Source organism: Acomys russatus, chromosome 2, assembly GCF_903995435.1.
Source record: "Acomys russatus chromosome 2, mAcoRus1.1, whole genome shotgun sequence".
Lineage (NCBI taxonomy): Eukaryota > Metazoa > Chordata > Mammalia > Rodentia > Muridae > Acomys > Acomys russatus.
In genome coordinates this window covers 93,098,953-93,119,334 of record NC_067138.1, presented here as the reverse complement: position 1 = coordinate 93,119,334, position 20,382 = coordinate 93,098,953, and the positions used below count along the sequence as shown (strand labels likewise).

The 20,382-nt window shown below is 45.0% G+C and overlaps 1 pseudogene; it reads right to left on the bottom strand.

Moving 5' to 3' along the window:
- Window positions 1–18,171: 18,171 nt before the first annotated feature.
- LOC127198713 (elongation factor 1-delta-like) lies at window positions 18,172–19,133 on the bottom strand (annotated as a pseudogene).
- Between the last annotated feature and the right edge of the window lie 1,249 nt (window positions 19,134–20,382).

Below are 20,382 nucleotides of genomic sequence, written 5' to 3'. Positions count from 1 at the left end.
TCGAGGCTCAAGGTGGCTCTTCAGAGTTATTGGCATTCGAATAAAATGCCATTCTCGTTTATATTGATTCATTTGGAAAGGACGTAAAACTGATAGCGGAGGAAGGTGTGAGCTAAGCCTCCCATCAAGATGTATAAAGTATATCATCACAATTCTGCCCTTTGATCATGTGAAGGCCTATTGCTGGCAACCAGGCTATTCCAACGCTTTCTCAAGACACCTTGATGAAAGGGCAAAGGGAACACTGGTTTTGTGCCTTACCCCAGGGGCAGACTTAGAAAGGTCCCATCTGGGGCCGGAGCCAGGGTGTCAAAGGAGTTAAAGTTTTGTTTCCCCCCATGAAGAGACTGGAGTTACCAGTCCCAAGGCCACTGAGGTATTCTGTATTCCCTTTGTGCAACATTGCCTGCTTAGCTACCTGAGTACTTGGTCCCATTGCATAACAGCTTTCTGCTGACTTTCTCATTTTTTTTTTTCCTGTGCAAACGCTATATAAGTTGCTCTACTTCCTAATACACTTGCTTGGCAAGACTTCCTGACCCTAAACATAGCTTTAGTGCTCACACTCCCTGACAGATGTGATTGATTTTTACATTTCTGTTGCAACAATTACTAGTTCTTTGAGAGTTTCATGTAACCATATTTTGATCACAGTCACACCTTCCCCCATCTCTTCCCTTACCCAACCCCTTTCAATTTCCACTCAGCTTTGTGTGCTTTTTTTTTTTTTTTTTTTAAATCCTGGAAGACATTATTTGTCCTGCCCCAATATCCATGGATGTGTGGTCTTCCACTGAGCATGGTCTACTACTGACCATCCCTCTGCAAGCATCTGACAATGCCAATAGAATCATAGCTGCCGAGTGGTGGTGTGTGCCACCTCCCCTTTGGTCCAGTGTGGGCCTGTTCAGATTTTGCATGTGTTATTCAGCTGCCCTGTTATGTTCATAAGATAATGTTTCTACCACCTCTGCCTGTCACACTCTTTTCTACTCCCTCTTCCAACATGATCCCTGAGCCTTAGGACAACTGATTTTTCATCAGCTACATCATGGCATGCAAGACAGGTAGAGGAGAAGAAGGTAGCTACCTGGGCATTCCTCTCTTCGCCACTGCATTCAGAGTGACACATCACAAAGAGAAATGAATGTAATCTGTGATATACAGAAAGAAAACTCATAATCCTGAGGTTTCTGGGTTATAAAATATTGCCCCAGAGCTTCAGAATTAGGAAAGACTCTACAAGTTTAATGTCTACCAGATGCTTCGCAAGTGTGGAAGATTCTGGATAGCTCTGGCTAATAGAAAATCTTTCATAGAGGAAGCCAAAAATCTGTCTTCCTGGAGTGTTTGTTCCTGGAGATTAGCTTTAAAATATAGTTCTGCACTGCAGGTACGAGCACAAGCTTTCCAGTTAGGCTGCCTGCGCTCACCGCTTTCACCTATAGTCCAGGGACACGGATTCCTACCTCCTGCCTTCCAGGATGGTTGGATGAAATGCTTATGCCTGTGCTGAGCACAGAAAAAATGGTTTGATGATGATGATGGTCATCGTTATTACTCTGTTCTTGAGACTATGCAGCTTTCCTAGTTCCAGATACTGTCAGTTCTGACTGCCTCTAGGACAGCATGTCTTCAGAAGCCCACGGAGCTCTAAGTCATAAAATTCTCTCCAGGGCTTTAGTTGGAAAGGACCCTGAGACATTTCTTAGCTATTCTTCCCTGCATGTCTTCCCTGTATATATTCTGTCTCTCCTTACAAATGGAGTCCAAGCCTTTGAAGACATTGAAATAGGAATATCAGGCTCTTCTGTTTGAGATTGTACATGATTTCACTCCAAATAAAGCTGCCTTTAAATTTTCAAATTACATCCTTTTATATATTTTCTAATTTTATATATCTTAATCATATTTTCTACCTCCCCCCAACTTTTCTCAGATCCTTCGAAGACCCTAACCACCCAAATTCATGTTTGCCCTCTCTCCCCTCCTCAAATGAAAAGTGATAATCAGATCCAAACAAATAAGACAAAGATACCAAAACAAAAGCACATGCACATGCGCGCACGCACACACACACACATACACGAGTCCATTTTGTGCTAACCAACTCTTCCTGGGCATGGGACATGAAGTGTGGTTGATATACCCAGGGAGACTCCACTGTAGAAAATTTATGTTCCTTGGCCAGCAATATCAGTTGCAAATAGCTTCTTGGTAGGGGTGGGGTCCCGTATCCTCTTCCCACTCTCAGTGCTGGGACCCAGTATGTATTGAACCTGTGCAGGTCTTGTACATGATGCCATAGTCTCTGTGAGTTCATATGTACATCAGTCCTCTTGGGTTTGGCAGGTGCTCTTTCCTTACAGTCATTCACTGCACCCTCTGGTTCTTCTAATCTCTCCACCTCCTCTTCTGCATAGATCCCTGAGCCTTGAGAGGAGGAGTTTAAGAAAGACATACCCTTAGGGATGAGTGCTCCAAAGTCTCTCACTCTGCACATTGTCCCATTATGGATCTCTTTGTTAATCACCATCTACTGTAAGGAGGAGTTTCTCTAATGAGGGTTGAGCAACGCTCTTTCTCTATGGGTACAGCAAGATATCACTGAGTCTTTTGGTAGCTATGTTCCACCAGCATAATAGTAGCAGATTTTTTTCCCTATGCCCATGACTTATCTAGTCTGAGGTTCTTGGCTTGACTGGGGTGAAGAGGTGGTCTTTGCAAACACCACAGTCAGCAGAATATTGATCCTTACTAATCAAGAAGGAAGTCCAATTCAACGCCACTCAGTAGATGGTGTTAGTTCGAACTTCAAGAATCTGGCACTGGCAGTTTATTTTAGGCATATTTAAGTACAGCACAATTTGGAAATAAAAAGTTGCCTAGTGATACTTGATTCAACCCTGTGTGCTCAATAAATGTAAGGCATGACATCAAAATTCTTTGTAAAGTACATTTGGCCTCTTTCAGAAATGTGGGTTCTATAGATTGACTGCATGTGATATTTTCAGGGTTAGGGAAGGATCGGGTGTGGTTCCAGTCATACAGGTAGCGATAAAGGTCACCAGGCTATAAACCACCTCCAGTACATGTAACTTTCCATAAGGATGCGTTCTATAAATTAACTGAGAAATAATGCTCAAGATGAACACAAAAAGTCTTGGGGGCCCAGGTGTTCCCTGCCCATAGAGATAGCACAAATGCTACCTGGTTATTGGACACATGTAGCCTTCTGAATCAATAACAGGCTATACATCTCTTCCTTTGAATGTTAAACCTGCATGTTTAACATTCCTGGTTTCCCTAGTGCTTGTCTATGAGCACAAGCACCTCACGCCCTGTACACTTGGCCACCTTAACTGTGTCAGGTATGGGTTCCATCCCATGAAGTGGGCCTTAAATCTAATAAAAAAAAAAAAAGTGGTTGGTTACTCTCATAATGCGTATGCCACTATTACACCAGTATATCTTGCAGACAGGTTGTTGCTGTAGGTCACAGGGTCTGCAGCTGGGTGATACTGATGATTGCTTTTCTTCTCCAGTAGCATTCAAAGTGCCTTCCAGCAACACCATGAATGCTAGCTGTGGGGGAAGGGTGAATCTTCCAGTTGGGCGCCAGCTCAATTCCTCCACGTTCAATGACACAAGCAAGTGATATCTTCAATAATGGGGGCTTACCATCAGATTTTAGAAGGTAACGAATAGCCACAGCAATAATCTGTAATGTTCGGGAGTGTCTATGGGACTCCTTGGTCAATGGCTCAACAAGATGTAACCTGTTCCTGACACTGAAGGTCTTACTTGGTGGCATATGCTGTCTAGCTGGGGGCATTGTCTACCTGTTATATGGTGACTCAACTTAAATTCCTTTTACTTAATTATATATTTTAGGTAACTTCCACAGGAGTGTTTCCATATAGCTTTCCAAAAGTGCTAGTTGTCCCTTCCCATATTTTCATCTTTATACTACCCTCCCATAACCCATCACTTAATCCTCCTATTCCGGTGTCTCATTTATCTCTTTATAAAACTATATTCTATTTCTCCTTCTTTGGAACATCCCTTCCTACCCCCTCCTCTCCTGCCCACAGTCTCTTACTAGCTACCTAACCTCTGTGAATATTCTAATTGAAATACCCATCTCTAAAGCTTACATTCTAACACCACATATAAGAGAAAACATGCAAAAATCTGTCTTTTGGAGTCTGACTCACCTCACTCAGAATGACTGTTTCTAACTCCATCCACTTACCTGAAATTTTCTTAATAGCTGAATAATATCCCACTGTATAAATATACGGCTGTCACCAATTTCTGGATTATTATGAGGGGAGCAGCCATGAACATGGGTGAACAAGTATGTCTGCTGGAAGATATAGACTCTTTGGAATCTACACCCAAGAGTGGTATATTTGGGCCTTGTGGCATATTGATTTTCAGCTTTTTGAAGAACCTCCACACTGGTTTCTTTAGTGACTAGACCTGTTTGCACTCCCACCGGTAAGGAAATAAGTGCGCCCCTTTCTCCAAATCCTAACTAGTATGTGGTGTCATTTGATTTACTAATCCTGGGCATCCTGACAGGGTTAAGATGAAATCTCAAAGCAATTTTAACTTGCATTTCAATAATGTGTAAGGATGTGGAACATTTTTAAGCATTTCTCAGCCATTTGTGTTTTAACTTTTTAGAACTAGGGTTAGTTCTATATTTCATTTATAAATTGAGGTATTTGTTTTCTTGATGCCAGCAGCTTTTTTAAGTTCTTTATATGTTTTAGATATTTAGCTTCTATCAGATGTATAATTGGTAAAGTTTTTTTTCCCCATTCTCAAGCTGCTGCTTTGCTTGAATGACAGTATCCTTGGCTGTACAGAAGCTTTTTTCATGAGCTCCCAGAATCTGTTCTTATGTTGAGGTCTTTGATCCATTTGTAGTTCAGTTTTCTACAGGGTGATAGATATGGATCTATTTTCATGCAGCTAGTTTGACCAGCACTATTTATTGAAGATGCTATCTTTTCTTTCTTTTCTCCAGTGTCAGGTGTGGGGGCAGGGAACTTGTTCATTTGTTTGTTTTTGCTTCTTTATAAAAAATGTGGTGTCCATGGGTGTATGGAATTTAGGTCTGGGTCTTCAGCTCCCTTCCATTGTCACCATTGTGTGTGTTTTTACGCCAATATCATGCTGCTTTTTATTATTATAGCTCTGTTAGACAATTAGAGCTCAGGGATGTGGGAAAGATTAAGCTTTGTCACAGGTGGAAGCAGTCTTGGTGAGCTTTACCCTTGGGGCACCCCATGAATACCTTGTGACAGACTGAGTGGAGCCATCCTGGGCCTGGAATTCAAGAAGCAGACCTGGGAACCCCACTTGGGCTATTGTTTTTCTAATGGACCCTCAACAGGAGAAGGAGACTGCCCTTCCCACATGACTCAGGCAGGTGGGGAGGAGAGAACAACAGGTTCAGCCCGGGCTTGAGCGCACGTGGAGCAGCGGACAGGCTGGACCAGCACACGGGCCAGAGAGACACCTAAGGACCCATCCCGTGGAACGGATACCGAAAGGTTCACTCTTTTGTCCCTTTAACCTTTTTTCCTTCTTGTGTAAGCTAGTTGGGTTGTATAATAAAGTTTAATTATTAAGAAACAGAGCCAACACAGGGATATCTTCAACAGTTCTTTTACTATCCAGGATTGACAAACCATTAGCAAAATGAACTAAAAGATACAGAGAGAGGATACAAATTAATATATACGGTAGTTTGAATGAAAATGACCTCATAGGCTCATAGGGACTGGCACTATTGAGAGGCCTGGCCTTGTTGGAGCAGGTATGGCATTTTTGGAGGATGTGTGCTACTCAGGGCAGGGCTCTGAGGTCTCAGATGCTCAACCCTGGCCATTGTGTCTCAATCTCTTCCTTTTGTCTGTGGATCAAGTTGTAGAATTCTCAGCACCATGTCTGTCTGTGTGCTGCCATGCTTCCCACTACAACAATAAGCTGTGAGCCACCTCCAAATAAATGTTTTTCTTAATAAGAGTTTCAGTGGTCATGGTGTATTTTCACAGTAATAGAAACCCTAACTAAGACAGTATAATTGAAGATGAAAAGGGATGATTTGCAGTAAACATTTTGAAAATTCAGAGAATCATAAAGACATACTCTAAAAATCTGTATTCTGCCAAAATAAAGTATTGAAGTCATCCAACAGCATTGTGTGAAGGCCAATATGTGATTTTGGTTCTAGTAATGTTTCTCTTACGAACTTGGGTATTCTAGTGTTTGGTGCATAGATGTTTAGAATTGCAAAATCTTGGTGGATTTTTCTTTGATGAGTTTGTAGTGTCCTTCTTTATCTCTGCTTATTAGTTTTTATTTAAAGTTATTTTGTCAGACACTAAAATAGTTATACCTGGCTCCTTCTTAGTCCCATTTGCTTGGAGTACCTTTTGCCATCCTTTTATCCTGAGGTAATGTCTATCCTTAATGGTATTTCTAGGATGTAAGAGAAAGATACATCCTGTTTTCTAACCCAATCTCTTAGTCCATGTCTTTTTATAGGGGAATTAAGATGGACAGTTATCAATGAACAGTGTTTATTAATACCTGTTTGTTGTGGTGGTATATTTTTCACTTCTGATAAACTTTTTGGGGATTACTACTTTTTAATTAAAATTTTTATTATTATTTGTGAATTTCACATCATGAACCCCAATCCCACTCATTTCCTTGTCCCATCATATCTATATTCTGCCCTTGTAACTTCCCCCACTAAGGAAAAAGAATCTCACTGGGGAAGCTACGGTGCATCACACAACATACTCTTTTCCCCATACAACTTTACTTACAGATGTTCGTTGGTATAGCTCGTTGGTCTGGTTATAGAACTCTTACTTCTGCCACACTGTCAATACTGGATCCTCACCGGGATCCATCTCAGACATCTCGTTGTTGCCCAGTGACATGGAGATCCTGCAGCTTTGAATCTACAGGACCAGCCATGCTCCAAAAGTTCATAGATGGGGTGGATATTGGGGCGGGTCAACTCAGAGCCCTGGATCTGTGCCTGAGTGGGAGCTGAGTTGTTCATCACTCAGCTTTTCTGTGCCCACGCCACCAGAGCTGGCTCTTCCCTTTGCCCAGATAAGGGATGGGGACAACTCTCCTGCTCTCATGCCCTCAGAACAAGCTTACCTGCCTGCTGCAGGTGGTGGGGGAAAGGGAGCAGAGCATCTCTCCTGTGCCCATGTCATCACACAGCAGATGAGGGGTAGAGACCATCTCCTCCAAGTGTGGTAGCTGATGAGGGGCAAGGCCACCAGCTCTATTGTGCTGCCCAGGTAGGATGCAGGGACCACCAGAGCCAGTTCTCCTATGCTGCCCAGGTGAGGGACAGGGCCAGCTCTCCTGAGTGTGGTAGCCTATAAGGAGCAGGGTTAGCTCTCCTGCCAGAGGCAAGGGACAGGGCCAGCTCAGTACAGTGCTCAGACACCAACACAGCCTCAGGCAGTAGCATGGACCCAGATGTCACCATGGCCCCAAGTGGCACTGCAGTATACTCAGAACAGTATGCCCCCCAATGACAACACAGTCCTCAGACAGTCCACTGACATCACATAACCTTTAGTGGTAATTTGGGCCACAAACATCAGCACAGAGCCAGATATAGCCTTTGGCAGCAGCCCACACCCATATGTCACCATGGCCCCAGTTGGTTGCACAGGCTCCTCATATCTGCCTTATTCCTCGCCACCCTTGAGTCTCCAATTCTACCTCTCTCCACAGTGCCCAAACAACTGGGCTTTGCTTTCTCTCCTGCCTCTCCACCATATATTTCCTCTTTCCATCACATATTCTTTCATCAAAGTGGCACCCACCATGGGGACTTGGGTATCTCTCTTCTGCTGTTTTGGGATTATTTATTTTTTGTGTCCTACCCTTTTCTTCACACTGAAATTTTCCTTCCAGTGCCTTCTGTAGAATTACAGTAGTGGACAGCAGTTGATCAAGTTTGTTTTCATCATGACATTTTTTTCTTCCTCTGATCAATATTTTTTTTCTGGGTATTGTCATCTGGGTTGGTATCTGTGGTCTCTCAGAACATGTTCTAGGCCCTTCTGCCTTTTGGACTCTCTATTGAGAAGTCAGGTGTTATTCTAATGGGTCTGCCTTTGTAGATGACTTAGTCTTTTTCCCTTGAAACTTTTAATATCCTTTCTTTATTCTGTACCTTTAGTGTTTCATAGGGAGTTTCTTTTATGGTCCTATCTATTTGGTATTCTGCATGTCTCTTGTATCTTGATGGGCATTTATTTCTTTATATTGGGGAAATTTTCTTCTATTACTCTGTTAAAAAAAATATTTTTGTGCCTTTGACCTGGTATTTTCATACTGTTTCAGATTTCCTAAGTGTTTTGTGCCTCTATTCTTTTAGATTTAACATTTTCTTTGACTTGAGCTATCTATTTCTTCTACCTTATCTTCAGACCTGAAATTTTTTCTTCCATGTGTTATAGTCTGTTGCTGAAGTTTACCCCTGAACTTTCTATTTCAGTTCCTGAGGTTGCTGGTTTAAGAGGTTTGTGGTTTTTTGTTTTTTGTTTTTGTTTTTGATTTGTTGGGGTTTTGGGTTTGGGGTTTTGGTTTTGTTCTGTTTTATTTTGTTTTGATACAGGTTTTCTCTGTGTAGCCTTGGCTGTCCTGGGCTTTGTAAACCAGGCTGGCCTCAAACTCACAGAGATACACCTGCCTCTGCCTCCCTGAGTGCTGGAATTACAGGCATGCACCACCACACCTGGCTTCATTTTGAGTTTTATTTCAGATTGGATTTTCTTTAGCAATTCTATTTCTCTGTAAAATTCTGTGTTTCTATCTTGAATTGTTTTTGTTATCTTATTAAACTGTTTGTGTTTTCACAGTCTTCATTAAGGCATTTGTTTATATCCTCTGTAAGGTCCTTGAACATATTCCTAGTTTTTATTTTGAAGTCCATGTCTTGTGTTTCAGTTAAATTGCTTTTCTTGAGGCCTATTACATTATTGTTAGTGGCTTCTTGTCAGGAGGCACATCATTGTCTTGGTCTTTCGTGTTTGTGTTTTTGTGTCAGCATCAAGGCATCTGAAGTTATGACATTTTAGATGTTTCTTGATATAGATACCTGTCTCATAGATGGGTTTTGGTTCTTTGTTTGCTGTTGCTCTACTTTGGGTCCTAGCCAAGTATGGTGGCTGTGAGTCCCTGAGTCCTGATAGAAATCTGTTTTGTGGGTCCATGGAAAGTTGAAAAAGAATGAAGATGAACTAGAAGAAAATGCTGAAATGGGCATCAGGGAAAAACAAGAAGGACCCTGGGTTCAAACTAAGGAACCAAGAAAATTAGTCCTGGTGATGCAATACTGTGTAAGAAGAAGCAAATGAAAGCTCTAAACAAGAATAAGAGATAACAGGAAAATCAGAAGCATTCAGTAGCTTAATCTCAATGCCTTGATTTTATCATCCACAAAATGGGAGATTTTATAACATTATCTGCCTCAACTATAGATATTGTCCACTTTAAATGTGATAGTATGAAGTGTTTAACTCTATCCCATAATAACCACTTGATAAACATTTGACTTTTTAAAACTCCACTGCTAAAACAAAACAAAACAAAAAAACTCCACTGTGGCACAAGCTTGCCTACCTAAATTCAATATTCAATCCCTGAGTATGATGCAAAGGTGAATGGAGGGTCCACAGAGGTGGTTCTGACTCCCATAGCTTCACCATGGTATGTGTACAAACACACACACACACACACACACACACACACACACACACACACACGGAGAGAATGAGGAGGAGGAAAAAAGTACTTCAACTTGTTGAACAACAGGGTGACCCACTTAGGTAACTTTTACTAGCATTTTAGTTATTTGTAGGAAGGAAATACTTATTAATAGCTTACAAATCACTTCCAATGTCAGCACCTTTACTATTCTCCTAGCATTTATTTAGAGCGGCAATGAGTTGTCATTGGCAATTACCAACATACAGAAGTGAAATAAGAAGCATGCTGGGAACAGTCTATAGAGGCCTTTAACACTGGCTCCCTGTACCTATTCCTGTGCAAGTATGTAACACCTTCTCAGTGACCTTACATCATCAGCTCTAAGTCTACACAGTGACATCATTGTACCTCTGCTCCGGGGATTGTTGGAAAGATTTAATGAGTTCACTTCCAGAAAGTACCTAGCTCGCTAAGACTGCTAGTTAGCTCCTGTTAGTTCCCTCCTCCTACTTAGCATGATGAACAAGTTATAAAGCCTTTCTACGACTCAGAAACCTTCTTTGCTGGGGTGTCACCATACGTAGGATCTAAACTAGAGGAGTACAGGAATTCCAAATGTCTTTGTTTAGTACTGTAACAGTCCTAAACACCCCAAAAGCTATCAGTAACATCCAGGGATACCAATGATCAGGATCTGGGGAGTTTGGGGATCTATACACACTAATAACACACTGTTCTGTCAATCCTGTCTTTAGGGTCTGTTATGTGACAAAGATTTTTCCTGGGGAGATGCAACACAGGGTACTTACCCAGCTAGGGAGGCCATGACAGACCAAAGTATGGATACTACCAAGGTCCAACTTGGTGAACCAATGAGTTTTCTTGGAGGTACTAACAGGAGCTGAAATGACTCAAAGACAGCTAGTTGCTTCACCAAAGCTCACCCCACATAGGTGACAGATCACAAAGGCTGGGAACCTGGAGCATACTGTGCAGCCTGGGGGCAGCTCAACAGGTTGGACAGTTCCTCTTCGAGGTGCCTCCACTTCTCTAACCCTCTTCAAGGCAGCTGGGCTGGTTTCTGCTTTGTCTGGGCAGCTGGCCTGGTCTCCGTATCGTGCTTGCAGTCTTGCTTGCCTGGTCTTCTTTGCAGCTTAGCTGCATTTGGTCTAAAAGGGACTCTTGGTTTTTATTACTTAGGCAGGGATAGGCTTTGTGGATCTGGTCACTTTCAGAGACTTCCTGAAGCTATTTTGAGTTGTTTCCTTTCCTGTTTAAGGACTGTCTTGCAGGATAGAATGTTTAAATATCAGAGGAAACTGTTAAGCAACAGGGCCAACTTGAATATGAACCACATTCTATATCTCTACAGAGATAGAACTATTCCATTACAAATGGTGAATTGGCGATAGTGGATAAAGAATTTAACTGTTGCTCTCTCACCCCTGCAGACATCAGAATCAGTCATCCCACCCTTTCCCACTAGCTTTGCTCAATAGAGCCTTGCAAACAGTCACAGATGAATGTAGGACTGCTAATGCCATCTTCTAGACTAATTTACAAACCAGTCACATTCAGACTAAACATCCTTCAATCCCAGCACTTGGGAGGCAGAGGCAGGTGGATCTTTGTGAGTTCTAGGCCAGCCTGGTCTACAAAGTGAGTCCAGCACAGTCAAGGCTACACAGAGAAACCCTGTCTTGAAAAACCAAAAAAAGAAAAAAAGACTAAGCAGATACAGCCAGATATGGTGGCACACATCTTTAATCCCAGCAAAGGGAGACAGAGGGAGGCAGAGACAGGCAGATCACTGTGAGTTTGAAGCCAGCCTGGTCTACAAAGTGAGTCAAGGACAGCCAAGGCTACACAGAGAGAAACCCTGTCTCAAAAAACAAAACAAAATCAAAAAAGAAAAACAAAAAGTCATTTTGGGATGACAAATACTCCTGAGGTGGTTTTGCAATTTGCCAAGTGGTGACCACCTCTGCTCACAATGCAGACAGGTCTCAAGACTGAAGACTCTATCATAAGTGAAAAGAGGCCTGCTCATTTAAAAGGCTTAAATTTTAAGTCTTTGCTTAGGTCATAGCCAGGCGATGAATTATAACAGACTCTTAGTAAGAATTGCACAAAAATGCTAAAGGCTTTTGCTGAGGATTTAATATTGGGAATTTTCAGAAAACAATAATTACCATAGGGGAAATGTTGAAAAAAATACTCTATAGATATGGCCTAGCCGTACAGTCATAAAATTGTTAGGATGCACAAATACTCTATAGACACGGCCTAGCCGTACAGTCATAAAATTGTTAGGATGCACAAATACTCTATAGACACGGCCTAGCCGTACAGTCATAAAATTGTTAGGATGCACAAATACAGCTCTATCCTCCTCTCACAGCAATGACCCACTTCCTTGCCGCTGACTCAGCTCAGGGAAGGTTATGAACATTTGACTGTATTTGTTTCTTCCCGTGGGCTCACCCACACACGCTGTCCATTGCAATTGTAGCTGTGCTGAACCTCTGGGGTAGGAAAAAAGTAGTCCAGGACAGCCAAGGCTACACAGAGAAACCTTGTCTCGGAAAAACAAGCAAACAAAACAAACAAACAAACGAAAGAATCCTGTCAGCTAATTGTCTTTATTGCCATAGGAATTACAGCTGGCTCTAGGAAGCCAGGGCCTTAAAGTTTCTCCAGGTGATAGCGCACTGAGCCCTACTTTATATGCTTTCAACAACAAATGTGCAGTCCAGCCAGGTTGGGGTGCAGCCCTAGAGTGCAGAAGAGAATGACTCCCCATGCCTGTTTCTGTCTGCACAGCCTACAGATGCAAAGGGCTACCCAGTGCAACCTTGAACTAGAGTAAGCAGCCAGACTGCCTGCGCCTGTAACTTACACGCCGAGCAACCGGAGCATCTCTGTGTAGAATCTCTAATTGGTTTACGTGGTACAATCAGCTGGTGTTTGCTGAAAGCCTCTAGAACACTGCCTAGGGTGTGGCGAGCTGTACCCACTGCCTGGAAGCACTTTCTGTAAACAGGAATCTCTGTGCCATTGGCTCTCATGGGAGGGCGTAGCTTCACATGGGGGGGGGGGGGAGTGTCCAAAGAATGTTCCAGAGAAGGGATGGCCTGAGAAAAGGAAATATTTATTCCCAGACATAGATGAGGTGCAAAGCACTGTGCACGAGAACACAGTTCAGTCTAGTGAAGACGGGAGGCTATTAGGAAGGGGAAGTTGAGGCTGAAAGGTGGGCAGTACCACAGCAGAGCCAAAAAACAGCCTGCGCTCTCTCTTGTCACCAAAAGCTCTTCACCAGAGGGGACATGGTGAAAAGAAATGTCTAGGACTTGCTTCAGAATAATTTCAGGGTGCAAGAAGAAGGGTCTGTGGGCATTGCTGAGGGTGATGAGTATGCAGGAGTTCACTGTGGTACATTGTCTGTATTGGACAGAACACTTCCATTATAGACTAATATCTTAAAAAGGTAGTCCAGAGAAAACAGTATTTTTTTTTTCTTTTTAATCTATGAAAGTACCAGTGTGTGGGTGCTCACGGGGTCCTGAGAGGGCATTAGAGTTTCCAGCAATTGTACACCACCCAACATGGTAAGAACCAAAGTCTGGTGCTGTGTGAGAGCAGCAAGCTCTCTGAAGCTCTGAGCCATCATCTCTCCAGCACCTCTCTGTGGGGCTTCCCCTCCCCCCCCCTCCCACCCTCCACCCACCCCCACCCACCCCACCCCCGTTCCAGGAGGATCCTTGGCCACTAGTCCCTAAGGACAAAGGGAGCAGAAGGGGGATTCAGATGGTCCGTAACTACGATGGAATAACTTTCTGGGACCAGCTTTAATGAGACTGCTCAACTTTATTTGGGGTGAACAAAGGCTACATACTTCTGGTGAAGTGGGTGGAGTGTTCCCAGGGTAGGTGTGCACTATTGGCTGGGGCTTGAAGTGCCAGGAATGCTTTGTTTGCACTTAGCAGCATGGTCCTATCATATGAACGGAACAGAGTACCTAATTATCCTATGGGCAACAGAGGGGAGGGTGTTAGGGTGCTGTGTCAAAGGTCATAGTTCAGATATGCTTAGGGCATCTGTGCCTAGAGACACTCTCAGGATGAGGTCAGGCAGAGACTAAGAAGCCCTGATAAGAAAGGGCAGTCCTCCACTCATGCACAGAGCTTTGAGGAGCTTTCCAGACATGGCGGACTGCAACCTCAGACAACACGGTCCTACAACACCTGCCCACTCCCGTCTACCACCTCCAGCCCTGTCACTCTGCTTTGTGCTTCAATTTGGAAGACCGTTTTGACAGGGGAAGAGGAGACAGGAGATGCCGGGGAAGAGGATGTAGGAAAGCCGAGCACAGAGAGAGCTAGCCCCTGTGTCAGCCAGCCTCCTCCCACAGAGAGAGCTAGCCCCTGTGTCAGCCAGCCTCCTCCCACAGAGAGAGCTAGCCCCTGTGTCAGCCAGCCTCCTCCCACAGAGAGAGCTAGCCCCTGTGTCAGCCAGCCTCCTCCCACCCTGCCCATCTCTGCACTCCTGTCTGGATGCTGGTGACTGACTCAGATTTCATAAACTCTCAAAATAGTAGGTTTTCCATCACTCAGGATTTGGCAATAATTTTGAGGGGACATTGCTAACTGATTTATTCCCACCAAGAAGGAGCAAATGACCCTATGGCTTGCTGGAACCTACTTGACACCCTGAAAGGGGAGGAGCTTTCTGGGGTTTTCTGGGCTCCGTGTTCCCTATTGGATCTATCATGTTCACATATCCTTGAGAAGGGGTTCACCCCAGGAACCTGTGTCATGGGCAAAAGTAGAATCCCCACAGGAGGACCCCACGTAAGTCAGACCCTGAGACTACTGAGAGTGGTGACCTCCATGGAACCCCAGGAGGAGGAAGTGCTGGGAATCACTGTTTGGAAGCTTGAGAATAAGAGAAACTGGAATGTATATGCTCACCATATAAGAGCCAGTGTCCTCAGGACAAAAACAAACAAACAAAAAAACCGCTCAGGCGAGACCAAGAAAATCTCCACAGCAGAGCCGTGACCTCTGCAAGCACACATGGACCAAGCCAAAGAGTGTTTGCGGGGGCGCGGTGGGGGGTTGGGGGGGGTTGGGGGATGGGGGGTGGGGATGGGGGATGGGATGGGAAGGAACAATAGGGGGCGGGGAGGGTGGTTCATTCTAAAGCAACATGAAACCCAAAGACTGTTCAGAGAGGGTGTTGAGTGGGACCCCGCTCTCCACCCTCCCAGCAGCTGGATGGTGAGCTGCCCAAGCAAATCATATCCCTGCTCTGAACTTCTGACCGCTTTCTCCTTCTTGTACTTTACCTGCCTTTGCCTGTCGGCAATATAATCATCCCGTCAGCTGCTTTGACATCTGTCATAGTTTAGCAAGAACTAATTTAATGACAAGAGACTGACTCAGACTCTTTCTGGGAAGAGGCATTTAGGGACAGGAACACACTGGGGAGACGTGCGAGTGAAGTCTCTCAAGGAGTGGGCAGCTGGCATGGGCCTCCCAGACAGCCACCTCCTGCAGGGGCAGAGAGGTGCCAGGTACAGACTGTGTAGAGACAGCCATCCTTCTGTATCTGGTCAAAAGAACAGGCGGGCCTCCAGCCAATGCCGCTGCGTTTTCTGGGCCACCCTCCTGGCCATCAGTTGCTGGGACAACACAGTCAATTTGCAAATATCTTCTCTGTGTGACTGCCAAAAGCAGGGCAAGGTGAGAAAGGGGACAAGGGAGAATAGAGAGATAGCAGGCTGGCTGCCCGCCTACACGATTAAATGGCAAAGAAGGTCTTGGTGATGCTGCCCTCTACTGGCAAAACAGTGCATTTTGAAGCTGGTCTCGGAGCGGATGCGCCGGTTTTGCTTTATTACCAGGTAGCCTAGGAGGAACGGAGAACAGAGACAGGGGACCCTGCGAACCAGCTGTCATCAGAATATTACCAGAAAAGGCAGAGACAAAGCCATTAGAGATAAGTCTGATTGTATGTGGGTTCTCAGGGGATCTAACAGGAAAGAACAGACTGGCCTGCTGAGGGGGCATTTGGAAATATATGCAAATTGGCTGAGATGACTCCCAGGGTAAAAGGTGCTTTCTGCCAAACCTCAGGGACCCGTGGGGTGGAAAGAGAGAAGTGACTTCTGCAAGACGCCCTCCGACTTTCACCTGCATGCAGTTGCAACACACTCCATATACATATACACATGTGCACCAGATGAAAATAAGAATAAGTAAAAAGTGGAAGAAAAAAAAAAAAAAACCCAAATATTTCGAAGTTGTTCTGTGATTCTGCCACATGATCTGAGATCTTGAAGCAAGGCCACTAGCGCTAAATGACCTGCACAAAAATAAACCAAACGAAACATGGAGCTCTAGGTGCTAGGAAGTCCCTATGAAAAACACCCAGAAGGCCTTGCTTTTGGGCAGGGGTGGGGGTGGGGGCTATTATGTCACCTGCCCTCAAATACTTCCACATATGTCCAAAAGTCCACTACTGTTAGTATACAGGCAGCCTGCTAGCCCACCCCTAGGGGACTCCAACCTCAGATGTCATCACCTGCCCCTGCTGCCAATAAGAGCCTGCCCTGTCTTGGTTTCTCTCGCTCTGCCTCTCTGTCTCTCTCTGTCTCTGTCTCTGTCTCTCTGTCTCTGCGTCTGCGTCTCTGTCTGTCTGTCTGTCTGTCTCTCTTTCTCACTTCCTCTTCCCCTCCCCCCAATACATCAGATTAGTCACTGATCGTTTCTTAAATGGAGATGCTGACAGAATTTTTACTGAGTCTAAGGAAGCACAATTTATCCGCAGAGTCGGTTACTCAGGTTTGAATAGGCCTGCCTTTGTGAACATCTGCAGCCAGCAGAAGCCAAGGATGCTGGCTATGAGGTGCCCCATGTCACCCGCTAATGGACTGAACAAGGCCGTAGAGGCAAATGGGACCAATTCAACAGGTCATCACTTATTCTCTTGATGGACTTAGGGATGCTCTGTCTTATTTCTTCTAATGCTAAAAGAGCAAAATCAAACAGATGCACCACTGACTTGACAGACAGCAGTGGACTTAGCAGGGATAACAGCCTTACAGATAAGCACAAAGGACAGCAGTATGTGTCATCTGGTTAGTACAACTGACACTTGTCACTTAGCCACTGGTCCCACTTAATGGAAAATCCAAGAGGTGTGTGAGAGATCCAGAGTAAGGGAAAGAGCTCCAATTAAAGGGATGATGGCATGTAACAGTCTCTTATCTGCAGACAAGTCCCCTCATGCATTCTGCTCCATGCTCGCCTTTTAATTGCCTACAGTTCAGAGCCAAAGATGTGGGCAGCGGGCCCAGGCCTCACTACAGGCCCAGAAATGACAGAGCAGAGTGGCAATGGACTCTGACAGAATCCGCAAGCCCATAGCAGCTAGAACTGGGGAGCCCTATCGGTACGTTCTCAAAGCCAGCAGGAAGTGGGTAGAGAGGATGATGAGAGTGGGAGTGGGAAATGATGGCAAGCCCCACCCACAGGCACCAAGAACTGAAAGGAAATCGGAAAGCTGAGCATTGGAACCCATGCAATGCAATATGAATGATGGGAGGACAGTAGAGGGAGGAGAGGTTATAGATGCAGTGATTAGGAACGCATACTCCTCTTGCAGAGGACCTGAGTCCAGTTTCCAGCATCCATGTCAGGTGGCTCACCACTGCCTGTAACTCCAACACCAGAGTGCATGCAGCATGAAGTCCCTCTACCAGAGAAACCCCTGGCACTGCTCTATCTGCCCACTGGTTTTCTCCTGAAGAATCAGCTCTAGGTCCTCCGACTCCAGAGCAGTGTCAGAAGGGGACACTCAGCCAAAAGAAAACCAACCCATATACCCTTCAGCAATGAGTGAATAAAGATGTGGGTACAGTTATGCAATGGAATAGTACTTGGCCATGAAAAAGAATTGAAGCATGTCATTTGCAACAACATGGATGCAACTGGAGAAGATTATGTTGAGTGGAACGAGGTAAACACGGGAGGAGTCACAGGTTCTCAATCATGTACAGAAATGAAACAGTAGATCCTGAGACGGGGCAGGCAAAGTGGAACAGAAAGAAATTAAGAGTGACTTTTAGGGACAGGCAGGTGGAAACAGGAAGCAGGGTAGGTGTTAGCATACCTGCCTCTAGGTTGCTTGGCAATCTCTGACATCATCACAGCCTGCAGGCAGGGAATTTTCCTTCCCCTTCACCATTTAATCTGGACATTTTACTGCTCTTGCTGTTTTTCCCCATCTCTCTCTCTCTCTCTCTCTCTCTCTCTCTCTCTCTCTCTCTCTCTCTCTCTCTCTCTCTCTCTCTCTCTCTCCCTCCCTCTTACATGGTGGCCAATAGCTGCTCCCAATAAACCTATGTTTATATATTTTAACTTGTCTTGCATGAAAACCAGTGCAATGTCCTCATTTTTTCCCCCTGGAGTTTCAGTCTTTAATCTCAGCAGGTCCTCACACACATGAACCATGCTCCTGGCCTCTCAGGTCTACACTCTGCACACGTTTCTCAAACTTGGTGATCTCCGCCTGTGCCCACTTTGCCATCCTCCACCACACACTGGATCTGCAGCTTCTAGATACCATACCCAACGGGCACCAGCTTGGAGCGCCCCCAAGCCAGCCCCTGCAATTGGAGGGAATGCACACAAGTCTCTAGCTGAGCCATGTCTGTCTCATCGTCCCACGGTTTGACATCCAAGAGGATGGAGGATCTTGCCATCAATGAGGCCTTCTTGGCTTTCTTCTCTGCGTACTGCCCGAATGTCTCTCCTCTCCTTATCTTCTTCCCTCATCTATGCCGAACAGGTTAATGCCATTCTCCTCATTGGCCTCCGCTGGTGTGGCTGCCTTCTTGGTTGGGGGCTCCACTTGATGTACAGGAGACACGTGTTGGGTCTGTGGGGCTGTGACTCAGTAAGTAGGTGAATTCTTCTCCAGTGTGCTCAGCTGGGCCTCCAACTTGGAAATGGCCCACTGCAGATCTCACACCGCTCCTCGAAGGTTCTGGTTCTCCACTTCCAGGCTAGCAATCATTACAATGAGCTCACTGCCATCTCCACCAGGTTGACTGGAGGCCCCAGGGCCTGAGCTTCCAGCCAGGAATTTCTGGCTCTTGCAGCATCACGGAGGATCACACTGGCACCGTTATCCTGGTGGGAGCCTGAGGTCACAGGCCTGTTCACCTGCTCATAGAATCGCCTTTCTGCATCATCATATTTAAGGTTGTCAAACCAGATCTTCTCATTTTCTAGAAAGTTTGTAGCCACTTTTCTGACTCCAGTTAAGGATGCAGCAATCAAAACCTGGGCCATTTTTTCTAGTTATAGGAAGAGGGAGGAATGTTAGCATACCTACCTCTAGGTTAGCCTGCCACGAGGTGTGTGCCAGGGGCCCAGGATATAAAACCCACCTCATCTCTCTCTCTCTCTCTCTCTCTCTCTCTCTCTCTCTCTCTCTCTCTCTCTCTCTCTCTCTCTCTCTCTCTTTCTCTCTCTCTCTCTTTCTCTGTGTGTGTGTGTGTGTGTGTGTCCCTCTCTCTGTCTCTCTCCATCTCTCTCTATCTCTCTCCCTCTCTTCTCTCTCTGTCTCTCTCCGTGTGTCTCTCTCCCTCTGTCTCTCCTCTCTGTCTCCCTCTGTCTCTGTTTCCCTATCTCTGTCTCTTTCTGCCCCCCTCACTCTCCCCCCCACCCCGTGCTCCTTCCCCTATTTCCTCTCTCCCATATCCTTTTATACAACAAATCTCATACCATACATGTTGTGTTGCACATATTTCATATTTAACAATAGGCGGCTGGTAGATGGGCATGATCTGTGTGCAAAGTATTCACGTATTATCAGAGTGGACCACACTCATCTGTGCAGTTTGTGAGCATCAGATGCACATTTCATTCTTACCTGGTGCTGCCTCATCACACACACACACACACACACACACACACACACACATACACACACACACACACACGCACACACACACACACATGGACCTTGGCTAGACTGGGTGCTATACCCTTTTGCATTTCAGGAGAAAAGCAGTAAGGTTAAGCCATTGAAAGATTCGGGTTTGAGTCACATCTCTGCCACTTTAGAAAATACACCACTGCACTATCTTTATAAAAATAAGGTGTTTGACTAGGTGGCCTCAGATTCTCTTTGTTGTTTCAAAGCTCTACAGTCTGTCAGAATATTCAAACATAGCCCTATGTACCTGATATTGGTCCACTTCGTGTTAATTAGATGTTCTGAAAGGACCATGGCAGTGAGCTACTGTTGTTAAATATCAGTAAATATCAGGTTTTCCAGTAAGTAGAGGCATGTGAGAAAACTCATTTGCTTAAGAATCAACTTTTTCCAGCTGGTAAAATGAAGTGTCAGGGTTCTTTTTTTTTTTTTTTTTTTTTGGTTTTTCGAGACAGGGTTTCTCTGTGTAGCCTTGGCCACCCTGGGCTCACTTTGTAGACCAGGCTGGCCTCGAACTCACAGCGATCCGCCTGCCTCTGCCTCCCAAGTGCTGGGATTAAAGGTGTGCGCCACCACGCCCGGCTGAGTGTCAGGGTTCTT